The 16,282-nt window shown below is 47.5% G+C and overlaps 40 non-coding genes and 1 pseudogene across 40 annotated transcripts; all 41 read right to left on the reverse strand.

The window, feature by feature from the left end:
• Positions 1–179: 179 nt before the first annotated feature.
• LOC144460066 (5S ribosomal RNA) lies at positions 180–298 on the reverse strand. The gene has a single exon (XR_013488782.1). It is a non-coding gene; the product is annotated as a 5S ribosomal RNA (ribosomal RNA).
• Positions 299–582: 284 nt separating this feature from the next.
• On the reverse strand, positions 583–701 carry LOC144460067 (5S ribosomal RNA). Its single transcript, XR_013488783.1, has one exon. It is a non-coding gene; the product is annotated as a 5S ribosomal RNA (ribosomal RNA).
• A 264-nt stretch (positions 702–965) lies between these two features.
• Positions 966–1,084, reverse strand: LOC144460936 (5S ribosomal RNA). Its single transcript, XR_013489655.1, has one exon. It is a non-coding gene; the product is annotated as a 5S ribosomal RNA (ribosomal RNA).
• A 286-nt stretch (positions 1,085–1,370) lies between these two features.
• LOC144460068 (5S ribosomal RNA) lies at positions 1,371–1,489 on the reverse strand. Its single transcript, XR_013488784.1, has one exon. It is a non-coding gene; the product is annotated as a 5S ribosomal RNA (ribosomal RNA).
• A 265-nt stretch (positions 1,490–1,754) lies between these two features.
• On the reverse strand, positions 1,755–1,873 carry LOC144460858 (5S ribosomal RNA). Its single transcript, XR_013489577.1, has one exon. It is a non-coding gene; the product is annotated as a 5S ribosomal RNA (ribosomal RNA).
• A 285-nt stretch (positions 1,874–2,158) lies between these two features.
• LOC144460069 (5S ribosomal RNA) lies at positions 2,159–2,277 on the reverse strand. The gene has a single exon (XR_013488785.1). It is a non-coding gene; the product is annotated as a 5S ribosomal RNA (ribosomal RNA).
• Positions 2,278–2,542: 265 nt separating this feature from the next.
• On the reverse strand, positions 2,543–2,661 carry LOC144460070 (5S ribosomal RNA). The gene has a single exon (XR_013488786.1). It is a non-coding gene; the product is annotated as a 5S ribosomal RNA (ribosomal RNA).
• A 285-nt stretch (positions 2,662–2,946) lies between these two features.
• On the reverse strand, positions 2,947–3,065 carry LOC144460071 (5S ribosomal RNA). Its single transcript, XR_013488787.1, has one exon. It is a non-coding gene; the product is annotated as a 5S ribosomal RNA (ribosomal RNA).
• Positions 3,066–3,341: 276 nt separating this feature from the next.
• Positions 3,342–3,460, reverse strand: LOC144460640 (5S ribosomal RNA). Its single transcript, XR_013489358.1, has one exon. It is a non-coding gene; the product is annotated as a 5S ribosomal RNA (ribosomal RNA).
• Positions 3,461–3,745: 285 nt separating this feature from the next.
• LOC144460072 (5S ribosomal RNA) lies at positions 3,746–3,864 on the reverse strand. The gene has a single exon (XR_013488788.1). It is a non-coding gene; the product is annotated as a 5S ribosomal RNA (ribosomal RNA).
• A 277-nt stretch (positions 3,865–4,141) lies between these two features.
• Positions 4,142–4,260, reverse strand: LOC144460859 (5S ribosomal RNA). The gene has a single exon (XR_013489578.1). It is a non-coding gene; the product is annotated as a 5S ribosomal RNA (ribosomal RNA).
• A 277-nt stretch (positions 4,261–4,537) lies between these two features.
• LOC144460716 (5S ribosomal RNA) lies at positions 4,538–4,656 on the reverse strand. Its single transcript, XR_013489435.1, has one exon. It is a non-coding gene; the product is annotated as a 5S ribosomal RNA (ribosomal RNA).
• A 264-nt stretch (positions 4,657–4,920) lies between these two features.
• Positions 4,921–5,039, reverse strand: LOC144461513 (5S ribosomal RNA). Its single transcript, XR_013490215.1, has one exon. It is a non-coding gene; the product is annotated as a 5S ribosomal RNA (ribosomal RNA).
• Positions 5,040–5,325: 286 nt separating this feature from the next.
• LOC144460073 (5S ribosomal RNA) lies at positions 5,326–5,444 on the reverse strand. Its single transcript, XR_013488789.1, has one exon. It is a non-coding gene; the product is annotated as a 5S ribosomal RNA (ribosomal RNA).
• A 263-nt stretch (positions 5,445–5,707) lies between these two features.
• On the reverse strand, positions 5,708–5,826 carry LOC144460860 (5S ribosomal RNA). Its single transcript, XR_013489579.1, has one exon. It is a non-coding gene; the product is annotated as a 5S ribosomal RNA (ribosomal RNA).
• Positions 5,827–6,111: 285 nt separating this feature from the next.
• On the reverse strand, positions 6,112–6,230 carry LOC144460075 (5S ribosomal RNA). The gene has a single exon (XR_013488791.1). It is a non-coding gene; the product is annotated as a 5S ribosomal RNA (ribosomal RNA).
• Positions 6,231–6,515: 285 nt separating this feature from the next.
• LOC144460076 (5S ribosomal RNA) lies at positions 6,516–6,634 on the reverse strand. The gene has a single exon (XR_013488792.1). It is a non-coding gene; the product is annotated as a 5S ribosomal RNA (ribosomal RNA).
• Positions 6,635–6,898: 264 nt separating this feature from the next.
• On the reverse strand, positions 6,899–7,017 carry LOC144460077 (5S ribosomal RNA). Its single transcript, XR_013488793.1, has one exon. It is a non-coding gene; the product is annotated as a 5S ribosomal RNA (ribosomal RNA).
• Positions 7,018–7,282: 265 nt separating this feature from the next.
• Positions 7,283–7,401, reverse strand: LOC144460078 (5S ribosomal RNA). Its single transcript, XR_013488794.1, has one exon. It is a non-coding gene; the product is annotated as a 5S ribosomal RNA (ribosomal RNA).
• A 285-nt stretch (positions 7,402–7,686) lies between these two features.
• LOC144460079 (5S ribosomal RNA) lies at positions 7,687–7,805 on the reverse strand. Its single transcript, XR_013488795.1, has one exon. It is a non-coding gene; the product is annotated as a 5S ribosomal RNA (ribosomal RNA).
• Positions 7,806–8,070: 265 nt separating this feature from the next.
• LOC144460642 (5S ribosomal RNA) lies at positions 8,071–8,189 on the reverse strand. Its single transcript, XR_013489360.1, has one exon. It is a non-coding gene; the product is annotated as a 5S ribosomal RNA (ribosomal RNA).
• A 285-nt stretch (positions 8,190–8,474) lies between these two features.
• Positions 8,475–8,593, reverse strand: LOC144460080 (5S ribosomal RNA). The gene has a single exon (XR_013488796.1). It is a non-coding gene; the product is annotated as a 5S ribosomal RNA (ribosomal RNA).
• A 269-nt stretch (positions 8,594–8,862) lies between these two features.
• On the reverse strand, positions 8,863–8,981 carry LOC144460081 (5S ribosomal RNA). The gene has a single exon (XR_013488797.1). It is a non-coding gene; the product is annotated as a 5S ribosomal RNA (ribosomal RNA).
• Positions 8,982–9,266: 285 nt separating this feature from the next.
• On the reverse strand, positions 9,267–9,385 carry LOC144460082 (5S ribosomal RNA). Its single transcript, XR_013488798.1, has one exon. It is a non-coding gene; the product is annotated as a 5S ribosomal RNA (ribosomal RNA).
• Positions 9,386–9,650: 265 nt separating this feature from the next.
• LOC144460643 (5S ribosomal RNA) lies at positions 9,651–9,769 on the reverse strand. The gene has a single exon (XR_013489361.1). It is a non-coding gene; the product is annotated as a 5S ribosomal RNA (ribosomal RNA).
• Positions 9,770–10,054: 285 nt separating this feature from the next.
• On the reverse strand, positions 10,055–10,173 carry LOC144460083 (5S ribosomal RNA). Its single transcript, XR_013488799.1, has one exon. It is a non-coding gene; the product is annotated as a 5S ribosomal RNA (ribosomal RNA).
• A 269-nt stretch (positions 10,174–10,442) lies between these two features.
• Positions 10,443–10,561, reverse strand: LOC144460084 (5S ribosomal RNA). Its single transcript, XR_013488800.1, has one exon. It is a non-coding gene; the product is annotated as a 5S ribosomal RNA (ribosomal RNA).
• Positions 10,562–10,846: 285 nt separating this feature from the next.
• Positions 10,847–10,965, reverse strand: LOC144460861 (5S ribosomal RNA). Its single transcript, XR_013489580.1, has one exon. It is a non-coding gene; the product is annotated as a 5S ribosomal RNA (ribosomal RNA).
• A 265-nt stretch (positions 10,966–11,230) lies between these two features.
• LOC144461524 (5S ribosomal RNA) lies at positions 11,231–11,349 on the reverse strand. Its single transcript, XR_013490226.1, has one exon. It is a non-coding gene; the product is annotated as a 5S ribosomal RNA (ribosomal RNA).
• Positions 11,350–11,635: 286 nt separating this feature from the next.
• Positions 11,636–11,754, reverse strand: LOC144460086 (5S ribosomal RNA). The gene has a single exon (XR_013488802.1). It is a non-coding gene; the product is annotated as a 5S ribosomal RNA (ribosomal RNA).
• Positions 11,755–12,019: 265 nt separating this feature from the next.
• LOC144461280 (5S ribosomal RNA) lies at positions 12,020–12,128 on the reverse strand (annotated as a pseudogene).
• A 264-nt stretch (positions 12,129–12,392) lies between these two features.
• LOC144461535 (5S ribosomal RNA) lies at positions 12,393–12,511 on the reverse strand. Its single transcript, XR_013490237.1, has one exon. It is a non-coding gene; the product is annotated as a 5S ribosomal RNA (ribosomal RNA).
• A 286-nt stretch (positions 12,512–12,797) lies between these two features.
• On the reverse strand, positions 12,798–12,916 carry LOC144460087 (5S ribosomal RNA). Its single transcript, XR_013488803.1, has one exon. It is a non-coding gene; the product is annotated as a 5S ribosomal RNA (ribosomal RNA).
• Positions 12,917–13,181: 265 nt separating this feature from the next.
• Positions 13,182–13,300, reverse strand: LOC144460862 (5S ribosomal RNA). Its single transcript, XR_013489581.1, has one exon. It is a non-coding gene; the product is annotated as a 5S ribosomal RNA (ribosomal RNA).
• A 285-nt stretch (positions 13,301–13,585) lies between these two features.
• On the reverse strand, positions 13,586–13,704 carry LOC144460088 (5S ribosomal RNA). Its single transcript, XR_013488804.1, has one exon. It is a non-coding gene; the product is annotated as a 5S ribosomal RNA (ribosomal RNA).
• A 265-nt stretch (positions 13,705–13,969) lies between these two features.
• LOC144460089 (5S ribosomal RNA) lies at positions 13,970–14,088 on the reverse strand. The gene has a single exon (XR_013488805.1). It is a non-coding gene; the product is annotated as a 5S ribosomal RNA (ribosomal RNA).
• A 285-nt stretch (positions 14,089–14,373) lies between these two features.
• On the reverse strand, positions 14,374–14,492 carry LOC144460090 (5S ribosomal RNA). Its single transcript, XR_013488806.1, has one exon. It is a non-coding gene; the product is annotated as a 5S ribosomal RNA (ribosomal RNA).
• A 277-nt stretch (positions 14,493–14,769) lies between these two features.
• Positions 14,770–14,888, reverse strand: LOC144460644 (5S ribosomal RNA). Its single transcript, XR_013489362.1, has one exon. It is a non-coding gene; the product is annotated as a 5S ribosomal RNA (ribosomal RNA).
• A 285-nt stretch (positions 14,889–15,173) lies between these two features.
• Positions 15,174–15,292, reverse strand: LOC144460091 (5S ribosomal RNA). The gene has a single exon (XR_013488807.1). It is a non-coding gene; the product is annotated as a 5S ribosomal RNA (ribosomal RNA).
• A 277-nt stretch (positions 15,293–15,569) lies between these two features.
• Positions 15,570–15,688, reverse strand: LOC144460864 (5S ribosomal RNA). Its single transcript, XR_013489583.1, has one exon. It is a non-coding gene; the product is annotated as a 5S ribosomal RNA (ribosomal RNA).
• Positions 15,689–15,965: 277 nt separating this feature from the next.
• Positions 15,966–16,084, reverse strand: LOC144460717 (5S ribosomal RNA). Its single transcript, XR_013489436.1, has one exon. It is a non-coding gene; the product is annotated as a 5S ribosomal RNA (ribosomal RNA).
• Positions 16,085–16,282: the final 198 nt, after the last annotated feature.

Raw genomic sequence — 16,282 nt, forward strand, 5'->3', positions numbered from 1 at the left:
AGACCCACACGCCATTTAGTTTTGAGTTAATGCACACATACTCATTGAGAAATTAAAAAAAACAAAAAAGGAAAAAAAAGGGAAAAAAAGGAGAGTTTGTCCACTGGTACTGTTTTCCAAGGAGCTGGCTCCAGTAAAGGAGGAGCAGCGCCCTCTGCTGATGAAAGGTGAGAATAAAAAGCTTACAGCACCGGGTATTCCCAGGCGGTCTCCCATCCAAGTACTGACCCGGCCCGACCCTGCTTAGCTTCCGAGATCGGACGAGATCGGGCGTATTCAGGGTGGTATGGCCGTAAGCCATGGAAGAGCATGCACGCACGCCATTTATAGATGGTAAAACATCAGCAAGGGTGGATGGCAAATGGTAATCTGTCATTTTCCTGCACTCAACAAGCGCCATGACAAGACCCACACGCCATTTAGTTTTCAGTTAATGCACATATACTCACTGACAAATTAAAAAAAAAAAAAAGGAAAAAAAAGGGAAAAAAAGGAGAGTTTGTCCACTGGTGCTGTTTTCCAAGGAGCTGGCTCCAGTAAAGGAGGAGCAGCGCCCTCTGCTGATGAAAGGTGAGAATAAAAAGCTTACAGCACCGGGTATTCCCAGGCGGTCTCCCATCCAAGTACTGACCCGGCCCGACCCTGCTTAGCTTCCGAGATCGGACGAGATCGGGCGTATTCAGGGTGGTATGGCCGTAAGCCATGGAAGAGCATGCACGCACGCCATTTATAGATGGTAAAACATCAGCAAGGGTGGATGGCAAATGGTAATCTGTTATTTTCCTGCACTCAACAAGCGCCATGACAAGACCCACACGCCATTTAGTTTTCAGTTAATGCACATATACTCACTGACAAATTAAAAAAAAAAAAAAAGAGAGTTTGTCCACTGGTGCTGTTTTCCAAGGAGCTGGCTCCAGTAAAGGAGGAGCAGCGCCCTTTGCTGATGAAAGGTGAGAATAAAAAGCTTACAGCACCGGGTATTCCCAGGCGGTCTCCCATCCAAGTACTGACCCGGCCCAACCATGCTTAGCTTCCGAGATCGGACGAGATCGGGCGTATTCAGGGTGGTATGGCCGTAAGCAATGGAAGAGCATGCACGTACGCCATTTATAGATGGTAAAACAGCAGCAAGGGTGGATGGCAAATGGTAATCTGTCATTTTCCTGCACTCAACAAGCACCATGACAAGACCCACATGCCATTTAGTTTTGAGTTAATGCACATATACTCATTGAGAAATTAAAAAAAAACAAAAAAGGAAAAAAAAGGGAAAAAAAGGAGAGTTTGTCCACTGGTGCTGTTTTCCAAGGAGTTGGCTCCAGTAAAGGAGGAGCAGCGCCCTCTGCTGATGAAAGGTGAGAATAAAAAGCTTACAGCACCGGGTATTCCCAGGCGGTCTCCCATCCAAGTACTGACCCGGCCCGACCCTGCTTAGCTTCCGAGATCGGACGAGATCGGGCGTATTCAGGGTGGTATGGCCGTAAGCCATGGAAGGGCATGCACGCACGCCATTTATAGATGGTAAAACATCAGCAAGGGTGGATGGCAAATGGTAATCTGTCATTTTCCTGCACTCAACAAGCGCCATGACAAGACCCACACGCCATTTAGTTTTCAGTTAATGCACATATACTCACTGACAAATTAAAACAAAAAAAAAAAGAGAGTTTGTCCACTGGTGCTGTTTTCCAAGGAGCTGGCTCCAGTAAAGGAGGAGCAGCGCCCTCTGCTGATGAAAGGTGAGAATAAAAAGCTTACAGCACCGGGTATTCCCAGGCGGTCTCCCATGCAAGTACTGACCCGGCCCGACCCTGCTTAGCTTCCGAGATCGGACGAGATCGGGCGTATTCAGGGTGGTATGGCCGTAAGCCATGGAAGAGCATGCACGCACGCCATTTATAGATGGTAAAACATCAGCAAGGGTGGATGGCAAATGGTAATCTGTCATTTTCCTGCACTCAACAAGCACCATGACAAGACCCACACGCCATTTAGTTTTGAGTTAATGCACATATACTCATTGAGAAATTAAAAAAAACAAAAAAGGAAAAAAAAGGGAAAAAAAGGAGAGTTTGTCCACTGGTGCTGTTTTCCAAGGAGCTGGCTCCAGTAAAGGAGGAGCAGCGCCCTCTGCTGATGAAAGGTGAGAATAAAAAGCTTACAGCACCGGGTATTCCCAGGCGGTCTCCCATCCAAGTACTGACCCGGCCCGACCCTGCTTAGCTTCCGAGATCGGACGAGATCGGGCGTATTCAGGGTGGTATGGCCGTAAGCCATGGAAGAGCATGCACGCACGCCATTTATAGATGGTAAAACATCAGCAAGGGTGGATGGCAAATGGTAATCTGTCATTTTCCTGCACTCAACAAGCGCCATGACAAGACCCACACGCCATTTAGTTTTCAGTTAATGCACATATACTCACTGACAAATTAAAACAAAAAAAAAAAGAGAGTTTGTCCACTGGTGCTGTTTTCCAAGGAGCTGGCTCCAGTAAAGGAGGAGCAGCGCCCTCTGCTGATGAAAGGTGAGAATAAAAAGCTTACAGCACCGGGTATTCCCAGGCGGTCTCCCATCCAAGTACTGACCCGGCCCGACCCTGCTTAGCTTCCGAGATCGGACGAGATCGGGCGTATTCAGGGTGGTATGGCCGTAAGCCATGGAAGAGCATGCACGCACGCCATTTATAGATGGTAAAACATCAGCAAGGGTGGATGGCAAATGGTAATCTGTCATTTTCCTGCACTCAACAAGCACCATGACAAGACCCACACGCCATTTAGTTTTGAGTTAATGCACACATACTCATTGAGAAATTAAAAAAAACAAAAAAGGAAAAAAAAGGGAAAAAAAGGAGAGTTTGTCCACTGGTACTGTTTTCCAAGGAGCTGGCTCCAGTAAAGGAGGAGCAGCGCCCTCTGCTGATGAAAGGTGAGAATAAAAAGCTTACAGCACCGGGTATTCCCAGGCGGTCTCCCATCCAAGTACTGACCCGGCCCGACCCTGCTTAGCTTCCGAGATCGGACGAGATCGGGCGTATTCAGGGTGGTATGGCCGTAAGCCATGGAAGAGCATGCACGCACGCCATTTATAGATGGTAAAACATCAGCAAGGGTGGATGGCAAATGGTAATCTGTCATTTTCCTGCACTCAACAAGCGCCATGACAAGACCCACACGCCATTTATTTTACAGTTAATGCACATATACTCACTGACAAATTAAAAAAAAAAAAAAAGAAAAAAAAAAAGACAGTTTGTCCACTGGTGCTGTTTTCCAAGGAGCTGGCTCCAGTAAAGGAGGAGCAGCGCCCTCTGCTGATGAAAGGTGAGAATAAAAAGCTTACAGCACCGGGTATTCCCAGGCGGTCTCCCATCCAAGTACTGACCCGGCCCGACCCTGCTTAGCTTCCGAGATCAGACGAGATCGGGCGTATTCAGGGTGGTATGGCCGTAAGCCATGGAAGAGCATGCACGCACGCCATTTATAGATGGTAAAACATCAGCAAGGGTGGATGGCAAATGGTAATCTGTCATTTTCCTGCACTCAACAAGCGCCATGACAAGACCCACACGCCATTTAGTTTTGAGTTAATGCACACATACTCATTGAGAAATTAAAAAAAACAAAAAAGGAAAAAAAAGGGAAAAAAAGGAGAGTTTGTCCACTGGTACTGTTTTCCAAGGAGCTGGCTCCAGTAAAGGAGGAGCAGCGCCCTCTGCTGATGAAAGGTGAGAATAAAAAGCTTACAGCACCGGGTATTCCCAGGCGGTCTCCCATCCAAGTACTGACCCGGCCCGACCCTGCTTAGCTTCCGAGATCGGACGAGATCGGGCGTATTCAGGGTGGTATGGCCGTAAGCCATGGAAGAGCATGCACGCACGCCATTTATAGATGGTAAAACATCAGCAAGGGTGGATGGCAAATGGTAATCTGTCATTTTCCTGCACTCAACAAGCGCCATGACAAGACCCACACGCCATTTATTTTTCAGTTAATGCACATATACTCATTGACAAATTAAAAAAAAAAAAAAAAGAAAAAAAAAAAGAGAGTTTGTCCACTGGTGCTGTTTTCCAAGGAGCTGGCTCCAGTAAAGGAGGAGCAGCGCCCTCTGCTGATGAAAGGTGAGAATAAAAAGCTTACAGCACCGGGTATTCCCAGGCGGTCTCCCATGCAAGTACTGACCCGGCCCGACCCTGCTTAGCTTCCGAGATCGGACGAGATCGGGCGTATTCAGGGTGGTATGGCCGTAAGCCATGGAAGAGCATGCACGCACGCCATTTATAGATGGTAAAACATCAGCAAGGGTGGATGGCAAATGGTAATCTGTCATTTTCCTGCACTCAACAAGCACCATGACAAGACCCACATGCCATTTAGTTTTGAGTTAATGCACATATACTCACTGACAAATTAAAAAAAAAAAAAAAAAGGGAAAAAAAGGAGAGTTTGTCCACTGGTGCTGTTTTCCAAGGAGCTGGCTCCAGTAAAGGAGGAGCAGCGCCCTCTGCTGATGAAAGGTGAGAATAAAAAGCTTACAGCACCGGGTATTCCCAGGCGGTCTCCCATCCAAGTACTGACCCGGCCCGACCCTGCTTAGCTTCCGAGATCGGACGAGATCGGGCGTATTCAGGGTGGTATGGCCATAAGCCATGGAAGAGCATGCACGCACGCCATTTATAGATGGTAAAACATCAGCAAGGGTGGATGGCAAATGGTAATCTGTTATTTTCCTGCACTCAACAAGCGCCATGACAAGACCCACACGCCATTTAGTTTTCAGTTAATGCACATATACTCACTGACAAACTAAAAAAAAAAAAAAAGAGAGTTTGTCCACTGGTGCTGTTTTCCAAGGAGCTGGCTCCAGTAAAGGAGGAGCAGCGCCCTTTGCTGATGAAAGGTGAGAATAAAAAGCTTACAGCACCGGGTATTCCCAGGCGGTCTCCCATCCAAGTACTGACCCGGCCCAACCCTGCTTAGCTTCCGAGATCGGACGAGATCGGGCGTATTCAGGGTGGTATGGCCGTAAGCAATGGAAGAGCATGCACGTACGCCATTTATAGATGGTAAAACAGCAGCAAGGGTGGATGGCAAATGGTAATCTGTCATTTTCCTGCACTCAACAAGCACCATGACAAGACCCACATGCCATTTAGTTTTGAGTTAATGCACATATACTCATTGAGAAATTAAAAAAAAACAAAAAAGGAAAAAAAAGGGAAAAAAAGGAGAGTTTGTCCACTGGTGCTGTTTTCCAAGGAGTTGGCTCCAGTAAAGGAGGAGCAGCGCCCTCTGCTGATGAAAGGTGAGAATAAAAAGCTTACAGCACCGGGTATTCCCAGGCGGTCTCCCATCCAAGTACTGACCCGGCCCGACCCTGCTTAGCTTCCGAGATCGGACGAGATCGGGCGTATTCAGGGTGGTATGGCCGTAAGCCATGGAAGAGCATGCACGCACGCCATTTATAGATGGTAAAACATCAGCAAGGGTGGATGGCAAATGGTAATCTGTCATTTTCCTGCACTCAACAAGCGCCATGACAAGACCCACACGCCATTTAGTTTTCAGTTAATGCACATATACTCACTGACAAATTAAAACAAAAAAAAAAAGAGTTTGTCCACTGGTGCTGTTTTCCAAGGAGCTGGCTCCAGTAAAGGAGGAGCAGCGCCCTCTGCTGATGAAAGGTGAGAATAAAAAGCTTACAGCACCGGGTATTCCCAGGCGGTCTCCCATGCAAGTACTGACCCGGCCCGACCCTGCTTAGCTTCCGAGATCGGACGAGATCGGGCGTATTCAGGGTGGTATGGCCGTAAGCCATGGAAGAGCATGCACGCACGCCATTTATAGATGGTAAAACATCAGCAAGGGTGGATGGCAAATGGTAATCTGTCATTTTCCTGCACTCAACAAGCACCATGACAAGACCCACACGCCATTTAGTTTTGAGTTAATGCACATATACTTATTGAGAAATTAAAAAAAACAAAAAAGGAAAAAAAAGGGAAAAAAAGGAGAGTTTGTCCACTGGTGCTGTTTTCCAAGGAGCTGGCTCCAGTAAAGGAGGAGCAGCGCCCTCTGCTGATGAAAGGTGAGAATAAAAAGCTTACAGCACCGGGTATTCCCAGGCGGTCTCCCATCCAAGTACTGACCCGGCCCGACCCTGCTTAGCTTCCGAGATCGGACGAGATCGGGCGTATTCAGGGTGGTATGGCCGTAAGCCATGGAAGAGCATGCACGCACGCCATTTATAGATGGTAAAACATCAGCAAGGGTGGATGGCAAATGGTAATCTGTCATTTTCCTGCACTCAACAAGCACCATGACAAGACCCACACGCCATTTAGTTTTGAGTTAATGCACACATACTCATTGAGAAATTAAAAAAAACAAAAAAGGAAAAAAAAGGGAAAAAAAGGAGAGTTTGTCCACTGGTACTGTTTTCCAAGGAGCTGGCTCCAGTAAAGGAGGAGCAGCGCCCTCTGCTGATGAAAGGTGAGAATAAAAAGCTTACAGCACCGGGTATTCCCAGGCGGTCTCCCATCCAAGTACTGACCCGGCCCGACCCTGCTTAGCTTCCGAGATCGGACGAGATCGGGCGTATTCAGGGTGGTATGGCCGTAAGCCATGGAAGAGCATGCACGCACGCCATTTATAGATGGTAAAACATCAGCAAGGGTGGATGGCAAATGGTAATCTGTCATTTTCCTGCACTCAACAAGCGCCATGACAAGACCCACACGCCATTTAGTTTTCAGTTAATGCACATATACTCACTGACAAATTAAAAAAAAAAAAAAAGAGAGTTTGTCCACTGGTGCTGTTTTCCAAGGAGCTGGCTCCAGTAAAGGAGGAGCAGCGCCCTCTGCTGATGAAAGGTGAGAATAAAAAGCTTACAGCACCGGGTATTCCCAGGCGGTCTCCCATCCAAGTACTGACCCGGCCCGACCCTGCTTAGCTTCCGAGATCGGACGAGATCGGGCGTATTCAGGGTGGTATGGCCGTAAGCCATGGAAGAGCATGCACGCACGCCATTTATAGATGGTAAAACATCAGCAAGGGTGGATGGCAAATGGTAATCTGTCATTTTCCTGCACTCAACAAGCGCCATGACAAGACCCACACGCCATTTAGTTTTCAGTTAATGCACATATACTCACTGACAAATTAAAACAAAAAAAAAAAGAGAGTTTGTCCACTGGTGCTGTTTTCCAAGGAGCTGGCTCCAGTAAAGGAGGAGCAGCGCCCTCTGCTGATGAAAGGTGAGAATAAAAAGCTTACAGCACCGGGTATTCCCAGGCGGTCTCCCATCCAAGTACTGACCCGGCCCGACCCTGCTTAGCTTCCGAGATCGGACGAGATCGGGCGTATTCAGGGTGGTATGGCCGTAAGCCATGGAAGAGCATGCACGCACGCCATTTATAGATGGTAAAACATCAGCAAGGGTGGATGGCAAATGGTAATCTGTCATTTTCCTGCACTCAACAAGCACCATGACAAGACCCACACGCCATTTAGTTTTGAGTTAATGCACATATACTCATTGAGAAATTAAAAAAAACAAAAAAGGAAAAAAAAGGGAAAAAAAGGAGAGTTTGTCCACTGGTGCTGTTTTCCAAGGAGCTGGCTCCAGTAAAGGAGGAGCAGCGCCCTCTGCTGATGAAAGGTGAGAATAAAAAGCTTACAGCACCGGGTATTCCCAGGCGGTCTCCCATCCAAGTACTGACCCGGCCCGACCCTGCTTAGCTTCCGAGATCGGACGAGATCGGGCGTATTCAGGGTGGTATGGCCGTAAGCCATGGAAGAGCATGCACGCACGCCATTTATAGATGGTAAAACATCAGCAAGGGTGGATGGCAAATGGTAATCTGTCATTTTCCTGCACTCAACAAGCGCCATGACAAGACCCACACGCCATTTAGTTTTCAGTTAATGCACATATACTCACTGACAAATTAAAAAAAAAAAAAAAAGAGAGTTTGTCCACTGGTGCTGTTTTCCAAGGAGCTGGCTCCAGTAAAGGAGGAGCAGCGCCCTCTGCTGATGAAAGGTGAGAATAAAAAGCTTACAGCACCGGGTATTCCCAGGCGGTCTCCCATCCAAGTACTGACCCGGCCCGACCCTGCTTAGCTTCCGAGATCAGACGAGATCGGGCGTATTCAGGGTGGTATGGCCGTAAGCCATGGAAGAGCATGCACGCACGCCATTTATAGATGGTAAAACATCAGCAAGGGTGGATGGCAAATGGTAATCTGTCATTTTCCTGCACTCAACAAGCACCATGACAAGACCCACACGCCATTTAGTTTTGAGTTAATGCACACATACTCATTGAGAAATTAAAAAAAACAAAAAAGGAAAAAAAAGGGAAAAAAAGGAGAGTTTGTCCACTGGTACTGTTTTCCAAGGAGCTGGCTCCAGTAAAGGAGGAGCAGCGCCCTCTGCTGATGAAAGGTGAGAATAAAAAGCTTACAGCACCGGGTATTCCCAGGCGGTCTCCCATCCAAGTACTGACCCGGCCCGACCCTGCTTAGCTTCCGAGATCGGACGAGATCGGGCGTATTCAGGGTGGTATGGCCGTAAGCCATGGAAGAGCATGCACGCACGCCATTTATAGATGGTAAAACATCAGCAAGGGTGGATGGCAAATGGTAATCTGTCATTTTCCTGCACTCAACAAGCGCCATGACAAGACCCACATGCCATTTAGTTTTCAGTTAATGCACATATACTCACTGACAAATTAAAACAAAAAAAAAAAAAAAGAGAGTTTGTCCACTGGTGCTGTTTTCCAAGGAGCTGGCTCCAGTAAAGGAGGAGCAGCGCCCTCTGCTGATGAAAGGTGAGAATAAAAAGCTTACAGCACCGGGTATTCCCAGGCGGTCTCCCATCCAAGTACTGACCCGGCCCGACCCTGCTTAGCTTCCGAGATCGGACGAGATCGGGCGTATTCAGGGTGGTATGGCCGTAAGCCATGGAAGAGCATGCACGCACGCCATTTATAGATGGTAAAACATCAGCAAGGGTGGATGGCAAATGGTAATCTGTCATTTTCCTGCACTCAACAAGCACCATGACAAGACCCACACGCCATTTAGTTTTGAGTTAATGCACATATACTCATTGAGAAATTAAAAAAAACAAAAAAGGAAAAAAAAGGGAAAAAAAGGAGAGTTTGTCCACTGGTGCTGTTTTCCAAGGAGCTGGCTCCAGTAAAGGAGGAGCAGCGCCCTCTGCTGATGAAAGGTGAGAATAAAAAGCTTACAGCACCGGGTATTCCCAGGCGGTCTCCCATCCAAGTACTGACCCGGCCCGACCCTGCTTAGCTTCCGAGATCGGACGAGATCGGGCGTATTCAGGGTGGTATGGCCGTAAGCCATGGAAGAGCATGCACGCACGCCATTTATAGATGGTAAAACATCAGCAAGGGTGGATGGCAAATGGTAATCTGTCATTTTCCTGCACTCAACAAGCGCCATGACAAGACCCACACGCCATTTAGTTTTCAGTTAATGCACATATACTCACTGACAAATTAAAAAAAAAAAAAAAAGAGAGTTTGTCCACTGGTGCTGTTTTCCAAGGAGCTGGCTCCAGTAAAGGAGGAGCAGCGCCCTCTGCTGATGAAAGGTGAGAATAAAAAGCTTACAGCACCGGGTATTCCCAGGCGGTCTCCCATCCAAGTACTGACCCGGCCCGACCCTGCTTAGCTTCCGAGATCAGACGAGATCGGGCGTATTCAGGGTGGTATGGCCGTAAGCCATGGAAGAGCATGCACGCACGCCATTTATAGATGGTAAAACATCAGCAAGGGTGGATGGCAAATGGTAATCTGTCATTTTCCTGCACTCAACAAGCACCATGACAAGACCCACACGCCATTTAGTTTTGAGTTAATGCACACATACTCATTGAGAAATTAAAAAAAACAAAAAAGGAAAAAAAAGGGAAAAAAAGGAGAGTTTGTCCACTGGTACTGTTTTCCAAGGAGCTGGCTCCAGTAAAGGAGGAGCAGCGCCCTCTGCTGATGAAAGGTGAGAATAAAAAGCTTACAGCACCGGGTATTCCCAGGCGGTCTCCCATCCAAGTACTGACCCGGCCCGACCCTGCTTAGCTTCCGAGATCGGACGAGATCGGGCGTATTCAGGGTGGTATGGCCGTAAGCCATGGAAGAGCATGCACGCACGCCATTTATAGATGGTAAAACATCAGCAAGGGTGGATGGCAAATGGTAATCTGTCATTTTCCTGCACTCAACAAGCGCCATGACAAGACCCACATGCCATTTAGTTTTCAGTTAATGCACATATACTCACTGACAAATTAAAACAAAAAAAAAAAAAAAGAGAGTTTGTCCACTGGTGCTGTTTTCCAAGGAGCTGGCTCCAGTAAAGGAGGAGCAGCGCCCTCTGCTGATGAAAGGTGAGAATAAAAAGCTTACAGCACCGGGTATTCCCAGGCGGTCTCCCATCCAAGTACTGACCCGGCCCGACCCTGCTTAGCTTCCGAGATCGGACGAGATCGGGCGTATTCAGGGTGGTATGGCCGTAAGCCATGGAAGAGCATGCACGCACGCCATTTATAGATGGTAAAACATCAGCAAGGGTGGATGGCAAATGGTAATCTGTCATTTTCCTGCACTCAACAAGCACCATGACAAGACCCACACGCCATTTAGTTTTGAGTTAATGCACATATACTCATTGAGAAATTAAAAAAAACAAAAAAGGAAAAAAAAGGGAAAAAAAGGAGAGTTTGTCCACTGGTGCTGTTTTCCAAGGAGCTGGCTCCAGTAAAGGAGGAGCAGCGCCCTCTGCTGATGAAAGGTGAGAATAAAAAGCTTACAGCACCGGGTATTCCCAGGCGGTCTCCCATGCAAGTACTGACCCGGCCCGACCCTGCTTAGCTTCCGAGATCGGACGAGATCGGGCGTATTCAGGGTGGTATGGCCGTAAGCCATGGAAGAGCATGCACGCACGCCATTTATAGATGGTAAAACATCAGCAAGGGTGGATGGCAAATGGTAATCTGTTATTTTCCTGCACTCAACAAGCGCCATGACAAGACCCACACGCCATTTAGTTTTCAGTTAATGCACATATACTCACTGACAAATTAAAAAAAAAAAAAAAAGAGAGTTTGTCCACTGGTGCTGTTTTCCAAGGAGCTGGTTCCAGTAAAGGAGGAGCAGCGCCCTTTGCTGATGAAAGGTGAGAATAAAAAGCTTACAGCACCGGGTATTCCCAGGCGGTCTCCCATCCAAGTACTGACCCGGCCCAACCCTGCTTAGCTTCCGAGATCGGACGAGATCGGGCGTATTCAGGGTGGTATGGCCGTAAGCAATGGAAGAGCATGCACGTACGCCATTTATAGATGGTAAAACAGCAGCAAGGGTGGATGGCAAATGGTAATCTGTCATTTTCCTGCACTCAACAAGCACCATGACAAGACCCACATGCCATTTAGTTTTGAGTTAATGCACATATACTCATTGAGAAATTAAAAAAAAACAAAAAAGGAAAAAAAAGGGAAAAAAAGGAGAGTTTGTCCACTGGTGCTGTTTTCCAAGGAGTTGGCTCCAGTAAAGGAGGAGCAGCGCCCTCTGCTGATGAAAGGTGAGAATAAAAAGCTTACAGCACCGGGTATTCCCAGGCGGTCTCCCATCCAAGTACTGACCCGGCCCGACCCTGCTTAGCTTCCGAGATCGGACGAGATCGGGCGTATTCAGGGTGGTATGGCCGTAAGCCATGGAAGGGCATGCACGCACGCCATTTATAGATGGTAAAACATCAGCAAGGGTGGATGGCAAATGGTAATCTGTCATTTTCCTGCACTCAACAAGCGCCATGACAAGACCCACACGCCATTTAGTTTTGAGTTAATGCACATATACTCACTGACAAATTAAAACAAAAAAAAAAAGAGAGTTTGTCCACTGGTGCTGTTTTCCAAGGAGCTGGCTCCAGTAAAGGAGGAGCAGCGCCCTCTGCTGATGAAAGGTGAGAATAAAAAGCTTACAGCACCGGGTATTCCCAGGCGGTCTCCCATCCAAGTACTGACCCGGCCCGACCCTGCTTAGCTTCCGAGATCGGGCGTATTCAGGGTGGTATGGCCGTAAGCCATGGAAGAGCATGCACGCACGCCATTTATAGATGGTAAAACATCAGCAAGGGTGGATGGCAAATGGTAATCTGTTATTTTCCTGCACTCAACAAGCGCCATGACAAGACCCACACGCCATTTAGTTTTCAGTTAATGCACATATACTCACTGACAAATTAAAAAAAAAAAAAAAGAGAGTTTGTCCACTGGTGCTGTTTTCCAAGGAGCTGGCTCCAGTAAAGGAGGAGCAGCGCCCTTTGCTGATGAAAGGTGAGAATAAAAAGCTTACAGCACCGGGTATTCCCAGGCGGTCTCCCATCCAAGTACTGACCCGGCCCAACCCTGCTTAGCTTCCGAGATCGGACGAGATCGGGCGTATTCAGGGTGGTATGGCCGTAAGCAATGGAAGAGCATGCACGTACGCCATTTATAGATGGTAAAACAGCAGCAAGGGTGGATTGCAAATGGTAATCTGTCATTTTCCTGCACTCAACAAGCACCATGACAAGACCCACATGCCATTTAGTTTTGAGTTAATGCACATATACTCATTGAGAAATTAAAAAAAAACAAAAAAGGAATAAAAAGGGAAAAAAAGGAGAGTTTGTCCACTGGTGCTGTTTTCCAAGGAGTTGGCTCCAGTAAAGGAGGAGCAGCGCCCTCTGCTGATGAAAGGTGAGAATAAAAAGCTTACAGCACCGGGTATTCCCAGGCGGTCTCCCATCCAAGTACTGACCCGGCCCGACCCTGCTTAGCTTCCGAGATCGGACGAGATCGGGCGTATTCAGGGTGGTATGGCCGTAAGCCATGGAAGGGCATGCACGCACGCCATTTATAGATGGTAAAACATCAGCAAGGGTGGATGGCAAATGGTAATCTGTCATTTTCCTGCACTCAACAAGCGCCATGACAAGACCCACACGCCATTTAGTTTTGAGTTAATGCACATATACTCACTGACAAATTAAAACAAAAAAAAAAAGAGAGTTTGTCCACTGGTGCTGTTTTCCAAGGAGCTGGCTCCAGTAAAGGAGGAGCAGCGCCCTCTGCTGATGAAAGGTGAGAATAAAAAGCTTACAGCACCGGGTATTCCCAGGCGGTCTCCCATGCAAGTACTGACCCGGCCCGACCCTGCTTAGCTTCCGAGATCGGACGAGATCGGGCGTATTCAGGGTGGTATGGCCGTAAGCCATGGAAGAGCATGCACGCACGCCATTTATAGATGGTAAAACATCAGCAAGGGTGGATGGCAAATGGTAATCTGTCATTTTCCTGCACTCAACAAGCACCATGACAAGACCCACACGCCATTTAGTTTTGAGTTAATGCACATATACTCATTGAGAAATTAAAAAAAACAAAAAAGGAAAAAAAAGGGAAAAAAAGGAGAGTTTGTCCACTGGTGCTGTTTTCCAAGGAGCTGGCTCCAGTAAAGGAGGAGCAGCGCCCTCTGCTGATGAAAGGTGAGAATAAAAAGCTTACAGCACCGGGTATTCCCAGGCGGTCTCCCATCCAAGTACTGACCCGGCCCGACCCTGCTTAGCTTCCGAGATCGGACGAGATCGGGCGTATTCAGGGTGGTATGGCCGTAAGCCATGGAAGAGCATGCACGCACGCCATTTATAGATGGTAAAACATCAGCAAGGGTGGATGGCAAATGGTAATCTGTCATTTTCCTGCACTCAACAAGCGCCATGACAAGACCCACACGCCATTTAGTTTTCAGTTAATGCACATATACTCACTGACAAATTAAAACAAAAAAAAAAAGAGAGTTTGTCCACTGGTGCTGTTTTCCAAGGAGCTGGCTCCAGTAAAGGAGGAGCAGCGCCCTCTGCTGATGAAAGGTGAGAATAAAAAGCTTACAGCACCGGGTATTCCCAGGCGGTCTCCCATCCAAGTACTGACCCGGCCCGACCCTGCTTAGCTTCCGAGATCGGACGAGATCGGGCGTATTCAGGGTGGTATGGCCGTAAGCCATGGAAGAGCATGCACGCACGCCATTTATAGATGGTAAAACATCAGCAAGGGTGGATGGCAAATGGTAATCTGTCATTTTCCTGCACTCAACAAGCACCATGACAAGACCCACACGCCATTTAGTTTTGAGTTAATGCACACATACTCATTGAGAAATTAAAAAAAACAAAAAAGGAAAAAAAAGGGAAAAAAAGGAGAGTTTGTCCACTGGTACTGTTTTCCAAGGAGCTGGCTCCAGTAAAGGAGGAGCAGCGCCCTCTGCTGATGAAAGGTGAGAATAAAAAGCTTACAGCACCGGGTATTCCCAGGCGGTCTCCCATCCAAGTACTGACCCGGCCCGACCCTGCTTAGCTTCCGAGATCGGACGAGATCGGGCGTATTCAGGGTGGTATGGCCGTAAGCCATGGAAGAGCATGCACGCACGCCATTTATAGATGGTAAAACATCAGCAAGGGTGGATGGCAAATGGTAATCTGTCATTTTCCTGCACTCAACAAGCGCCATGACAAGACCCACACGCCATTTATTTTACAGTTAATGCACATATACTCACTGACAAATTAAAAAAAAAAAAAAAAGAAAAAAAAAAAGACAGTTTGTCCACTGGTGCTGTTTTCCAAGGAGCTGGCTCCAGTAAAGGAGGAGCAGCGCCCTCTGCTGATGAAAGGTGAGAATAAAAAGCTTACAGCACCGGGTATTCCCAGGCGGTCTCCCATCCAAGTACTGACCCGGCCCGACCCTGCTTAGCTTCCGAGATCAGACGAGATCGGGCGTATTCAGGGTGGTATGGCCGTAAGCCATGGAAGAGCATGCACGCACGCCATTTATAGATGGTAAAACATCAGCAAGGGTGGATGGCAAATGGTAATCTGTCATTTTCCTGCACTCAACAAGCGCCATGACAAGACCCACACGCCATTTAGTTTTGAGTTAATGCACACATACTCATTGAGAAATTAAAAAAAACAAAAAAGGAAAAAAAAGGGAAAAAAAGGAGAGTTTGTCCACTGGTACTGTTTTCCAAGGAGCTGGCTCCAGTAAAGGAGGAGCAGCGCCCTCTGCTGATGAAAGGTGAGAATAAAAAGCTTACAGCACCGGGTATTCCCAGGCGGTCTCCCATCCAAGTACTGACCCGGCCCGACCCTGCTTAGCTTCCGAGATCGGACGAGATCGGGCGTATTCAGGGTGGTATGGCCGTAAGCCATGGAAGAGCATGCACGCACGCCATTTATAGATGGTAAAACATCAGCAAGGGTGGATGGCAAATGGTAATCTGTCATTTTCCTGCACTCAACAAGCGCCATGACAAGACCCACACGCCATTTATTTTTCAGTTAATGCACATATACTCATTGACAAATTAAAAAAAAAAAAAAAAGAAAAAAAAAAAGAGAGTTTGTCCACTGGTGCTGTTTTCCAAGGAGCTGGCTCCAGTAAAGGAGGAGCAGCGCCCTCTGCTGATGAAAGGTGAGAATAAAAAGCTTACAGCACCGGGTATTCCCAGGCGGTCTCCCATGCAAGTACTGACCCGGCCCGACCCTGCTTAGCTTCCGAGATCGGACGAGATCGGGCGTATTCAGGGTGGTATGGCCGTAAGCCATGGAAGAGCATGCACGCACGCCATTTATAGATGGTAAAACATCAGCAAGGGTGGATGGCAAATGGTAATCTGTCATTTTCCTGCACTCAACAAGCACCATGACAAGACCCACATGCCATTTAGTTTTGAGTTAATGCACATATACTCACTGACAAATTAAAAAAAAAAAAAAAAAGGGAAAAAAAGGAGAGTTTGTCCACTGGTGCTGTTTTCCAAGGAGCTGGCTCCAGTAAAGGAGGAGCAGCGCCCTCTGCTGATGAAAGGTGAGAATAAAAAGCTTACAGCACCGGGTATTCCCAGGCGGTCTCCCATCCAAGTACTGACCCGGCCCGACCCTGCTTAGCTTCCGAGATCGGACGAGATCGGGCGTATTCAGGGTGGTATGGCCATAAGCCATGGAAGAGCATGCACGCACGCCATTTATAGATGGTAAAACATCAGCAAGGGTGGATGGCAAATGGTAATCTGTTATTTTCCTGCACTCAACAAGCGCCATGACAAGACCCACACGCCATTTAGTTTTCAGTTAATGCACATATACTCACTGACAAACTAAAAAAAAAAAAAAAGAGAGTTTGTCCACTGGTGCTGT

This window comes from Epinephelus lanceolatus, chromosome 22, assembly GCF_041903045.1.
Source record: "Epinephelus lanceolatus isolate andai-2023 chromosome 22, ASM4190304v1, whole genome shotgun sequence".
Lineage (NCBI taxonomy): Eukaryota > Metazoa > Chordata > Actinopteri > Perciformes > Serranidae > Epinephelus > Epinephelus lanceolatus.